This window comes from Halictus rubicundus, chromosome 7 (genome assembly GCF_050948215.1).
Source record: "Halictus rubicundus isolate RS-2024b chromosome 7, iyHalRubi1_principal, whole genome shotgun sequence".
Taxonomy (NCBI): Eukaryota; Metazoa; Arthropoda; class Insecta; order Hymenoptera; family Halictidae; genus Halictus; species Halictus rubicundus.
The window spans coordinates 11,640,828-11,654,584 of NC_135155.1; the positions used below are offsets into that span (position 1 = coordinate 11,640,828).

The 13,757-nt window shown below is 43.6% G+C and overlaps 1 protein-coding gene across 1 annotated transcript in view; it reads right to left on the reverse strand.

Moving 5' to 3' along the window:
* The window catches only part of LOC143355535 (zwei Ig domain protein zig-8), a 44,972-nt gene that overhangs the window by 20,988 nt on the left and 10,227 nt on the right, over positions 1-13,757 (reverse strand). The gene's annotated exons all lie outside the window — the stretch shown is intronic.

The window sequence follows — 13,757 nt, forward strand, 5'->3', positions numbered from 1 at the left end:
AAATAGGGAAAATTGAGAATCGAGAAGAGACGGGTCGAAAGCGAGGGTGAGGGGTGGTGGTGGTGGTGGAGAATTAAATAATCTCGAGTTAACTGGCTGCTATTCGTTTAAGCGATCTCTCGAGAGCTTTCGTAAAGTCGGCGCGCTATGGGACATGGTACACTTCGGAAAGCTACAAACTTTCGAAAGAATTAAAATACGTCTACTCGCGGACTCTTCGACTGGGATGTTTCCGAGTAAGTAGAAGAGCAAGAAGAAGAAGAAGAAGTAGAAGAAGAAGAATAGGAAGAGGAAGAAGTACGCTGTCGACGTCTTCGTAAATTTCCGTCGTTGCACGCGCGTTCATTACGAGAGGAACGTCTCGCTGTTTGAACTACCGTCTCTCCAATCTCGGAAGACATACAGCTATTAAGACGATTAAATGCTGAAAGATTTACGCGATCGCCTAACCGGCTATCATCCGCCGTGCGCCGTGCTCTCCGATGACTCAACAAAAACCCGTGCTTGTTGTTTCTCGTTTACTTTGGATTTCGTTTTCCTCTTTTCTCTCTCTCTCTCTCTCTTTTACACACGATGGAACGTTCTTTCATCGACTTCAATTCTCCACTTGGCCGTAGCGTAACTGTGTCAAACCGGCAGGACATAGTGTGTAGAGAATATTGAATTGTTTCGGAACGACTATCACCCGTTGTCGTTCGCCGATTTTTCCCTCGGCTATTTGCTCGTGAAAAGATGCATAATCGGCTCGAGATTGCTGGACGCACTATTCGGAACGGACGTCCAAACAATCGATTCTTCTCTCCAGCGATTTTCCATGGCGAAACGAGTACAGGATTTTCAGTGGACAGCGAACGAGTACTCTGCCTATTATATTTTGTGCGGTTGATCCTCGCACGGTGCTCTAGATTAGCCGCGACGAACGATTCGGGGACAATACTTTAGCCATTTTTTGTTTCATCAGATCATCGAGTTTCATTTATGGTATTCGATTTTACAACAGTACATATTCCGCAGCGCTAATCGACGTGCAATCAAACGTTTTACAGTATCTGGAAAGAATACAGAATCCTAGGAAGTGTTGCGAATGTAGAGACTGCAAGCTTCAACGAAATTATCGCAATCTTTTGGGAATAAGAAATTTAGCGTTCAAATAGTTTTTGGACTCACTGTGCAAAGGCGACGTAGAAAAGAACATATTTTATTCGCGTATTTGTTACTCCTTTCAGAGCTAGTAAGAACATTGGTACGTTATATTATGGAAGAAACATAAACGTGATCTCGATGGAACAGAATGACGATGTTTCGCATGCTTTTTCGGCTTCCCAGCGTAATTACTTAACGTTTGGTGCATACACAAGCGAAAGCCTGGTGAAATATATTCACGATATATCAGCGGCTTTCGAAACAGGAATTAAAAAATTGCGGATTTTATACGTCATACGCTAATGGCGCCCCCTATCCCAAGGATATCCGCGATGTACAAAATTTAATAAACTACAACGCAATTTCCATTTTATTTAGGATTTCGTGCAACGCTCGATCCATTGAATCCATTTCTATTTATTTGATTCCAGTTTCTGTAAATTGCGCTACGAACAAATCGGATCGATAGAATGCTGTTACTATGGCGAGGAAATTGTAAAAGCAGCGATATTAAACGAAAGCATTCGCGTTTCCCGAATAATTAAAAAATATGTGCTAAAGAGAAATTCGGCTGGGGATATCGCGTCATATCGGAACGAGATGGGCAATTTTACGTGTCGCTTTTAATTCATTAAAAAAAAAATCTGTTATCGCACCTCTGCAGAGAAAATGAAATACTTATCGTATTTCGTATGCGTCCCAAGCTCGTCGTATCCAACGACTCGAACACGAGTCGTTCGAATGGGTCCTCGCGTTAAAGTATGAACGATTTCTTTTTATTCTCGACGTGGGACAAGTTCATACGTTTTGCATGTGTTACGGGCCAAAATTAATTAGGCACGCGGACGAACCCAATGCGAAATCGGGGAGCCGCTGGGATGGTATAGTTTTCGTGGACGAACCCAATGCGGAATCGGGGAGCCACTAGGTTGGAGAAATCTTTGTTGGACTATGGTTTATCGCGGACGAACCTGATGCGAAATCAGGGAGCCGGTAGGATAGTTAGTATCGTGTGGGAATGTTCAATTATTGGGTTAGGATATTGGGCAATAACGAAGGGTTTATTGCGCGATTTACCAAAGAAGACGAATATATTCTGAATTAAATGTTGTTACAAGTGTTGGTGTCGAATTAAAAGTAACTGTAAAATATACAATGAAAGTATTGTTACCTATTGATGCTCGGTGTTGACGCACTGACAATGCGAGGTCTAAGAGTAATTGTTAAATGCCGAATAGAAGTTTCACCGAACTAACGGAATCTATAAGGTTAAACTTTGATTTTAACCCGATCTCACTATAATTGATTTACAAATGTGACACGAGACTGCACAATTACCAACCGAAGAGAATGAAGATGAACGGGTTTATATCCCCAGAACAGAATGGGGTGTTCTGCTTATAATTTGATGTTACGTAGGGTCACACTACCCATTTTTTTGTCGCTTCTAATTAAAAACGGGCCTCAGTTAGATCTTTGTTAAAAGGGGTTAATAAAGAGGTTATTCCCACGAGAAACTTAATTGACGGGTTCTAGAGATTTTCACGTTAAGAAATCATACGGTACCTTTCCATAAATAAAAGGGTCCTGTTGGGACGCTTTTCGTTCCCAGGAAAAGAGACTAGAAAATTCTAATCGAAATGAACGCGGAGAAAACTTCTCCATACATAACACATCTATCAGATAAACAATTTATAACTTATTCTGCACGTATTGTTCTCAAAGTAATACCTTCAGCACGTTAAGAAAAATTTGAACAATGAGTCTCGAAAGTAGAAGGTTGGAGCCTAAAATATGTGATAAGTAGACTGCGGATTTTATTATGCGTTTATGACAAAAATGAGTGGGCGTAATTTCGAACAGTAACAACATTAGAAGAATTTCAAGGTACTGTTAACATTATTTCCAATCTATTAAACATAATGAGAAAGAAATTAAATTCTTATTTCAACCCAGTTCGAAAATATTCAGATAGAAAGCTTTGACTTTGCATAAAGATCCGCAGTCTGGTGAGATAGATCATCATTGTATTCAGGAAAATTGGTAGAAATCAGCTTGAACTTGTAATTATTCGCAGCACTGTATTTATGATCGACCGAATTCGACGCGGAACGAAGCAGAGGCTAAGAGCTATCGGAAGCGAGGAAGGAAGGAAGGAAGAAACGCAGGTTAGAGGTCGGAACGAGCGTGTCCGTGGTGGAAAAGCAAGCGTGTATCTTGCTCGGTGGTTACTTAGGGTGAACTTGTCTTAACCACTCCCGGACTGGAAAGCTCCGAAGCGTGGTATACGAGGGGCGCATGGTCTGGCGAGCTAACGAAAGAGAATTTTCCATTGCGAAAGTGCTCCCGTGCACGCGGCTGATTCTGGAGAGCAGTCGCGCAAAGAAAAGCTCTCGCTAGGGCATTCTTGTGCCGCGCGTTTCGACTCCGTTTCAACTCCGTTTCAACTCGGTTTCAACTCCGCTCCCGATCCCGTTCCCGCACCCAGGTCTGATCCCCGGGATTTCGACGCGCCTCTCGATTTCCGCTTCGAACCCTTCATCGGATTCCGAGGATCGAATTCACGATTACCGGGGGCCCCCGGACTATTCTCCCGGCCGAAAAACAAATGGATCCCCGGCGGATTCGCTCGATCCCCAGATCGAAATCGGCGAGCAACGATCGCTGCCGAAATCCCACGCCTCGGTTTATTTAAATTTCTCCTCGCCCGTTCGCGTCGATTAAGCCTCTGTTCGACGAGCGATCTCGTCGCCTCGTTGCCTCGTTGCTTGTTCCACGCTAACGCCAGAAGCTTCCTCCTGGAAGATTGTAACGCAACGCGATCCTCGATCTCCGACTCACGATCGGTTCGACATCGTGCACAATTATCCGGGAAATTCGATTTCATGGCTCTTTTGTAGCGGGACCAAAGAGGATTTCGTTCTTCGTCGCCGGTTTATTCCAGATCTCGAGCAGATTATTGCGTTACACGAGGATTCCGATCAGGATTGTTCAGAACGTTGTCACTCTTCCCTACCGTTAGATGATTCGAAAAGTTCCCGCTGGATTTGGAAATAAATTCGACAAACTGGTAGACTCCTTTCTCGTCTTGAGGTCTTTGAAAAATCGAGCATGAACCTTTGCAATCGTCCAATAGAAATCGGAGAACCAAACCAAAGAATACCTATAATCATGCAAATAAATTATTTTATTCATAAGAAATTTTTCGTTCTATTTGAAGTGGTATTTTATTTGAACCACATGAAATTATACTATTTAAGATAGTATCTTGAATATTTTTTCTCGAAATTTTGCCCAGGTCTGCGTAGAACACACTGCATACCGTCAATTAAACCACTAAGTGCAGTTCAAATTGTATCGTGTTTAGTTCAATCATCATGTCAATATCATTTTAATCAGAAAAATGCTACAAATAAGTTGGCGAAAGTCTCATAAAGGTATAATTAATAATAACAAAAGTTTTGTAATTGGATTAGCAGTGGTTCACACCGATATACCCGGCCCGGTATCGGATGACGTGGTATAGGCGAACTGACTAATATCGTGTAGCTCCGTTCGGCTTAGATCGAAACTTTACTGTATTACGAAGAGCGACACTACCTTTCCTCAATGCGCATCCAGAATTCAGATCTCACAATTCTCAGTAAAAAGAAATTGTTTGTACTTTCCTTAAGGAAGCTTTTTCAAATATCTTGCTCGATTTGAAAAATCTTCCTCGAAAATTCCAAAGTTCAAGGTCGATTGAAGGACAAACATATGAGGGGAACCGCCTGCAGGACATCGACCCCTTGGTATCGTTCAAATTACGTGTAAAATATGTTTTTCGATATTCCACAATTGGAAGAGATGCAGTGAATTCTCGATGTACACTACCACTCAAAAGTATCCGGACACTCCGCAGGGATATGTCGATGAATCTCGTATTTAATTTTAGTGCAATATTGGTAAGTTCCACACACGCAATTTCTAATTTAGTACCTTAGATATCGCATAAGACACTAATAAAAATCGACAATAACTTTTATGCAATGCTAATACATATTTCGCAAGTGTCCGGATACTTTTGAGCGGTAGTGTACGTCAACGACACGAGTTTTGCCAGCGTCGTGTATCGTCCAGGAGACCTCTCGAGCTTCGTGGTCGCTCACGGCGTATAGCCCGCGGTAGTGGGGATAATTCCGCGACGTTTATCATCCAGGCCTTGGCGACATATATCGAGAAATCACTGTATTAGGTTGTTGGCGAATGCGACACCCTGTGTATCGGTTGTCCGGTAATCAGAGCAGAAACTCATTCGAACAATCCTTTTCACCGTGAAACTTAATTAGTACCGGCGCGGACTCGCGGTGATCGATATTAATTCGCGTCAGAGATTTACAGGCTCTGCGGAAATCGTCTTGCGCGCTTCTCGCCGCGGGCTACGCGCGAAACAAATTGCGAATTTCCACAATTGAATCGGGGCCGAGTGTCGCGCCGCGTTTTATCCGGCGTGAAAATTGCGGACGCGAAACACACATTCGCGAATAAAATGGCGAGCGTGTCGCGGCAGGGGTAAAATGCGTTCAAAAACGACTGCTTGCGTTTTCCGTTGTATAATTTAAGGGTGGTGACCAATTTGGGGCTGGCAAATGGCGCGCGAAGAGGAAGAGGGAGTCGATCATTCGCGAACAATGGCACTCTATGGATGTTATCCCGCTGGAATAGGAGGAAAATAGCTCGATGCTCCCGAAACTGTTGGTCCGGTTACACGCTGTTACCCTCGCGGACACCGCCGCCCAACTCCTCTTAAACTCCCATCGTGTGTGCGCGGTGCGCGCGTGTCTCCCTGTCAACGAAACTGCCCCGGAAATGTTTTTTTCATTGATGTCGCGCTCCCGTCGACGATTCACACGAGCATCGGTGCACCGATACATCGCGCATCCCCTCCCTCCCCCATCCGTCGAACAACATTCGAAAAATCAACTTGTATCTTGTCACTTGACGGCAAGCCAACATCTCGACTCTTTGCGAATGTTTTTCAGATTTTTTTCAGACAAAATTCCGATTCTTTTTAATACAACAATACACGTTTCAGATTGACGAGAGAATTCTTAATACATCGGGTGTTTCGTAGTGCTCGTTACAAAAATAAAAAAAAAAAAGACCAGATTCTAACGAACCAAAGGTTTGCTTCGAAAACAATCGACCCATTAACCAAGAGCAAGAACGTAAAAAAAGATTCCACTCATCAGTTTCCGGCTAACTGAAAATCGAAACCGCTTAATCTGGTCCCAGCTGGTCCGCGGTAGGTGAAAATAAATGATCGGGTTCGTTATCGAACGAATCGCCGTTCCCGCGAATTCGCCCCGCGTAGAGGTCCTTCTATTCCTGAATCTAATTTTGCAAAATCCACTTTGAAGTTCGCGGGAAAGAGTTTTAACAAGCCCGGGACGATTGGCCGCTCGTCAACGATTCGCGTGAACAAAGGGGCAGGCTACCGTGCTCTCGCGGATGTTTTCCAACAAGTCGGGAAACGTTTAAAACTTTAATCGAATGAGAATAACAGCTTTGTTACTTTTCAGGAAACAAACGTAATCCACTTTCGAAACAAATGGTCCGGCTGCGATGAAGAATGGGGTTTTGCACGACAATCGCAAGCCGTCGGAACAATGCCGGTACGAAGAATAGTGGGTAAGGAAAATGCCGGAACTACCGATTCTTCTAGATATAAACGACCCCCCCCCCCTCCCCCCAATGCATGCGTCAAATTCATTCGCTGCAGTTCCTTAAAATATGTCCCATCAGATTCGCGGTAAAACCGTATCGCTTTCCGAGTGCCATCCAGTTCGATAGTTACTCTTCATTATCCCCAACAATCGGATTCGACACACACACACACACACACACAGAGATTCTCCCGACGTTCAGTGGATTCTTTTCAGTGTATTTCAAACAGTTTTCATGTGCTCGCAGGTGCAATGCGACACGAGACTCGCGTTAACCCATTGCACTACGATTTATTTCACGGTTTCAGTGACTGGAACTTTGTTTTAATTCGTCATTTCCTGAAAAAAGAAGAAAATTTATATCTATTCTGTGCCTATATGTTCTTCAATAGCTGTACATTAAGAACGCCAGAAGAGAATTTTATTGTATTTCTGTTTAAAGGAAATCAATAACATATTTCCGAAACAGATTAACAGATTTCTCTATATATGTCGCCAAGGCCTGGACGATAAACGTCGCGGAATTATCCCCACTGCCGCGAGGTGTATCCCGCGAAGGTCCTAGAAGCTCGAGAGGCCTCGGACGCCGAGGAGTGTAAACATAACTCGGCTCGGGTATGTCTCCTTGGACGATAAACGAGGCTGGCTCTGTTCAGAATCTTCATAAACGAGTATGATTCAGTATTATAGTGCAAGGGGGTTAATTCAGACAGGAAATAGGACGATGCAAAATATCATCCGGTGAAAAAGGATCGTACCACTGTAATCTGAGACTCGTTTTCAAGCTCGGAACGTCTAGACTCTGTCGGACCACGGTTTCTCTTGAAAATGGCGCAGATTGGACCGCGAATCCGCCATAGATTTGAAAATGGAAGCTTCCACAAGTTGATACACGATCTTTTTGGGTTGTGTTATCGAGCTTTGAGGTGCTCCGCCAAATTTACAGTAAAATATAAAGTAAACCTTTGTAGGACCAAACTTGTCTCCTTTTTATAAAACAGCAAAAAAAAAAAAGAATCGTACGTCAAGTTTTAGTCTTTGCAAAGCGGAAACTTCGATCTTTGAATCTACGGATAGATTCGGTCACGGAAAAAATGTTCCAACGCTTTTAGAGAGGTTTGTACGTTAGTTTCTCGGTTGCTATGTCGCGCGCGACCATCTCCAAGGGAAACGAACGGTGTGTAGCTGAAACAGAGGCTCGGGAAGCTTTTCGACAAAATCGCGACAGCGCAAGCGTCGACGGTTTTACAAAAGTTGAGGATTTATTGTTGGAATACGCTCCGGAGCCAGTGTATTACATATTTTTTCGAGAGCGCTCGTGCAATTTCGTGTCACGGTCGAGTTGCCGCGAATTTCGGGAAAAGTCGAGGCGAGGAAAATTCGAGCGTAGCCTGTCTCGGGACAGAATTAATTTTCGTCGAAGTGCGACGCAGCTCGAGGAGAGGAGAGGAGAGGAGAGGAGAGACGAGGCGGTTGCGTAGTGGTTACTCGCGGCGCTCTTAGCCGGCTCGTCTTAACTCTCGTGTGCCCGCTCCAACTCGAAAGTTTAAGGGTCCGCGCCACCGGAGATCCTTCAATTTTCCCACGAGGGACGAGCTCACTCTAAAAACCTTTCTTTCCTGACGCTGCACACGCCCGAAACCACGCTCGGAAATTCGGAGAACAGAGCGGCGAAATTCTCGCGAGCCGCAGCAATTTCATTTTATCGATTCCCACCGAGAGTTACACTTTCCTGTGACGCTGTTACATCTTGTTAACGCTGCACCTATCACCCTCCATCGAACGACCGATGTCACATTTTTTACCCTGCATTCGTTCAAATTATATCCTCGTGCGAATCGATTCCTAAAAAAGGAGAGACACGTTTTTATCTCGTTTAATGAATTACTCCGATTTCACGGAATTTTCGAGGTTGCCAGAGGGAAAGTGTTAAAATGAAATTCCAAACGATTTCAATTCACGAAAGTCTGCCAAACGAATTTCGCACACGTTCCTTTATAATTGTCAGCATTTAAAATTGATTTTATAATGGAAAAGAAAATTCGTCCGAGCCCGGCAAATTGTTTCTCTGGTGAAAATTTATGGGTACAGCCTGTTCCCGGGGAAATGTGCAAAAATCCCGAAAATCGGAGGTCCGTAACAAACGATCGATTTACCGTGGAATGCAACGCGTGCTCGAATAAATAAATATATTCGTTAATCCGAAACGCGTCACTTGAACGGGTGTGGTTGGTCATTTTTTAATCCCACGATGATTCTGGTTACTGATCTTTCTCATCTCGCACTCTGTCGCCCGATTAATCCGAACAGGATTCTTTATGGCTTTGTTTCTTTCGCGTTTCAGGCGTGTGTATGTACATACAATCGAGACAATCGTCTGGCGTGTGTTACACTGTGCAGGTTTTCCCGTTGGAAATGGGTCAAGTAAGTTCGCGGAGGTAGTGTATCGGGTAATAATCTGTGAGCCGGCGACTGCTCAGGAAATTAATTTTCTGCTCAAATCTATGGATCCGTAGCTGCCCCCCTCCCCTCTCCCATTTTCTCTCATGCGCGCGTTTTCTCTTTAACAGAGATTTTTATCCTTATCTCTCGTTCTTCTCCGCGTTAATCGTCTTTAGCTCATGAAAAATATTTAATCTCGTTAACACTAAACCTACCGACACTTCTTGTATACCTGTTCCTACCGTACGTGGTCAAAATGACCCGTCCTTAAAAAAGTTATTATTATTATTATATATAGTTTACTTTAAAGTGGTCGCATTAACAGCTAGGTCATTAGCGACCACATGGTTTACAATTGAATACAGAAGAGAAGGTTACGGTTGATATTTACATTGTGGTGGGGTACAGCAAAAAACAACGAAACTAGTGCGCGGATAAAAAAAAGTATCGTACGAAAATTGCTGGTCTTTTCACGTACAATAAGATCCCATAATGAAGACTATAGGTTTCCATTTGAAAAAATAAAGTCGACCTTCAAATGACCTTGAAAACGTCACCAAAATAAGAAAATGATACTGCCCCCCTCTTTCCCCTTCGAAATCCTTGGACACGTGTTTTACACTTTTTTAATATCTTTCATACTTTTCGAGATATTCGGCTGGAAAGTTTTCGAACGAACACCCTGTATATTTCTGGGGGGAAAAAAATAAAACGAGAAATAAATATTGAAAAATACATTGTATACATACTGTAAGAAAAGTCGTAAAGATAAATAGCGATGTGATAATGTTGCATGTACGAAATTGTACGCAGAAGTTTGAAAAGGTCAATTTGACCGGCCGTGGTAGGTTTAGTGTTAAACGTTATGATAATTAGCAGCGATGATCGTGTTACTTTATTGTTCCCTTGGCGGGATTACAATGGCTGCCAGGGCGCGATATTATTTTAGGCGCGTTCGCGTTGTTCACACTGTTCAAGCATTGTTCGGAAACGGTTCCTAGGTCCTCCGGACCTATTACAAGATATACAGGGCGAGTCTCTTGAACGCGACGAATTAAAAATTAAAAAAAGAAATTAAAATCACATTTTTTCACGTGGCTTTTGAAACATACACATACTTTTCGTTACCTCGAAACAGACATTTGATTGAAATCCGGTAAAAATATCGTATATCCAATTTAAAAAATTGAAAGGTTATATCTCAAAAAAAAAAGAGGAACGATAAAAAGAAAGCTATTGCATCGTGCGATCTGCTTGGTACCATGCCAAGTTCTCTTTGATACGTTTTCTTATTCAGTCAATAATTTACCCATATTTTTCATGACATCGACGTGTTAGAAGACTGTACCACGGCTGAATCAAGGGGATCGCAGCAGGATTACGGAAGCATATCAACCATTTCATCGAACCAACAAATATTCTAAACATTCCGGAGCAGTCGGAACACACGAATGACTTCGTTTCAAACAGCTCAATTATCCAATCCACCACACAGGTCGCAGACGGTGAGTTTCCCAGTCCTCGATTCGGCAACGACGCGTGTCATCGAATTCCGGTCGGTGGAAGTTATCTGCGCGGAACCGGGTGGTAGGGGGGGGGGAGAAGAAGTGGCCGCAATATGGTTGAATAAGTAATAACTGGTAGAGAGCCAGAGAAGTTCCCGAGGGAAGAAGCTCCTTGGGAAACGGTGACGCGGATTTTCCGTTGGCCGCGCAGCAGCCAGTCCGACACAGGCGCAACGACGGGACACGTCTGCTGCCGCTGTCATCCCTCCTCGTCTGAAAACTTTTCAGGAAGAAACCTCGCCGCCCTGCATGCAGGACGACTCTCGCAATTATTCCGACGATCGGTCGTGAACGTTTGTCCGTCACAGCTCTAACTACGCGCGACAATGGACGCCACCGGTCCGGTTTGGTTGTCCACCGCAAAATCCTATTTCGTTCCATCCCTTTCGTTCCGCTCTGGTTTCCATTACCCCTTCTATCCGAGCGCGACTTTTACGAGCGGCTAAGATAATTTCCATTTCCGCTTCAGTCTTCAGACTTTGTCCCGTATTTGTCCCACCGTTTCGCTCTTCCCCTCGTCCCTTTCGCTCGCCAAAGAAATCCCTCAACGTTCGATCCCAACAGAATTTCAATCTCCTTGCACCCCTTTTGTGAAACGCAGTCCGCGCACGGGGATGCGCTTCGACGAATTACGCTGTCCGGCAACGACTTTTCATTTCGTTCTACGTGATACTTTGTGACTCCGATGAGATACTTTATTTTGACAAATTAATCCAATTTTCAATTCAAAGAATTCTCACTCCCAGCACTCCCAAGGGAGGGGGCTCCTCCTCGAACCCACAGGTTGGAAACATTTTAATTTCAATTTTTCTTGGGTGACAGAAATTCTCAAAAAATTATTTTCTGTCGTTTGTACATTTCAGTTTGACAAACCGAAGTCCCGTTGCTATAGGGGAAAAATTACAGTGCACAGAAGGGTATAACTAATAGTTCCTACAATAATCCCAGAACTAAGCATTGAATCGCAGAACTGATGTATGCAGTCAGAAGTGAACATTTATTCTGAGAGAGGAGAATTATATATCTACTTTCCATTTTATAAATGTACATCTAAATGCATTGTAAAATATTCATAGAGTATTTTTGCAGGACAATTTTGTTAGGAGAAATGAGTAAAGAAGAGTATGGGTTTGAGGAGCCCCAGGAGTGCTAAGGTTAATTATAGAAGCCAGACGAATGAGTCTTACTCAATAGCTGAGTAATATACTTGAGCAGAGCCTCCCAAGTACAGCAGTACAGTGATTTCTCTGTATACGTCACCAACACCTGTATGGTAAATGTCGCGGAGTTATCCCCACTACGAGGAGTGTAAACATAACACGGTTCGGGTATGTGTCCTGGACGATACACGACACTTGCAGGACCCGTGCTGTTGACATATATCGAGGATTCACTGTATATATTATTGTAAAATTATACATGCTTCGTTACGTTTAAACAATGCCATGTACGAACGATTCGTTCTGTTTCAATCGTAAAATTGATACGAATGAAGTTTTCCATTGAACGATTCTGTAGATTCTCGCGAATGCAGCGGTCTATATTTCTTGCAACATTGCAAACCTTTCGGCGTGTTTAAAAAACCCTTCGCCGAGTTGAATGGCGCGCGCCTAAGCGATCGTAAATCGTTCGCGGAGGAAAAGCAAGAATTGGCAACGTGCAAGTTGGTGACCCGCCGGTGAGCAATGAAAAGCAAACGAACGGTTGCATCGATCCGAGACGGAAAGAAGCTCGTTGCCTGCGGTGGTCACTTTTTTGTCGTCTTATTTCTCATTTGCTAGTAACGCGAACGATCGTATTTTTAATAGATTCCCCTCGTATCGTTTCATATCCTGTGAGCAACGCACAGAATTTTATTCGAGATTCTTCTCGTATCGTTCCATATTTACAAACGACCTTATTTTGATTTTCTCTCATTCTGTGCCGTATTTGCGAGGAATCGAAACAATCTTATTTTCGTGCCATCTCATCGCATCCATTTTGTCAACACAGGAAGTTTATTTACATTTCATCCGATCTCATTTCATTCTTTCGGGTTCGATGAAACGATTCCGAATCGAATAGAATGTTTGTCTGTCCGTTGTATCAATCTTTTACCGGTGAGTCAAATCTTTTGCGAACAAATCAATTTCGCGAATAATTCCTCGTGGATGCATCTTTGCACTCCCAACAATCGGAAATTAAGAATAATAGAACGCGTCGATTTCGACGGGTCCCGTGAACCCGGTGTGTTAAATCTCGATAAATAATTCCATCGCCAATTTCTAGGTGACGCGGCGCTGAAAGTGTTAATCATACTCGTTCAGAGGATACCTGAACAAAAGAGAAAATCCACCGACATGTATCTCATCGTCCGTCGCGGAATCGCATAAAAATACATTTCGATCAGCTGCCACTCGTCTGACTTCGCGTTACCGATCGAACGCGTTAATTGACGTTGATCGACCTCCGGGAAATATTTTCGAGCGCGTGGAGTACGTCGGCCGCGGAAAATATAAAGCTACCCGACGCAACGGGGAGAATGAGAATATGTTGTTAGATGGTATTATTGGTGGGCATGGTAATGCAAAAATATTTTCCGAGTCGCGGCGTAAGGAGATCCGAGAGGCTTTCAAGAAAACGTGGAACGCAGTTGCCTTCGGGCGAGCCAGAAGAAATTCGATTTATACACGTCCCGACTGGTGCGCCGCGCCTGGTAAAACGAGCCTCGCAAAATGGATGTAAACTGCACGCGATGCAAGTGTTTTCGAATACAAGATAAAGCGTATCTTTCCAAGAACAAGACGAAACGCCGGCGCACGTCGGGAGAACAAGCCGGTTCCGAAGAACGTCAATTATACTCGGTCAATTTTTCTCCGTTTACAAACTGACCTACCGATTTTTCCCACGAACGCATAAAGTC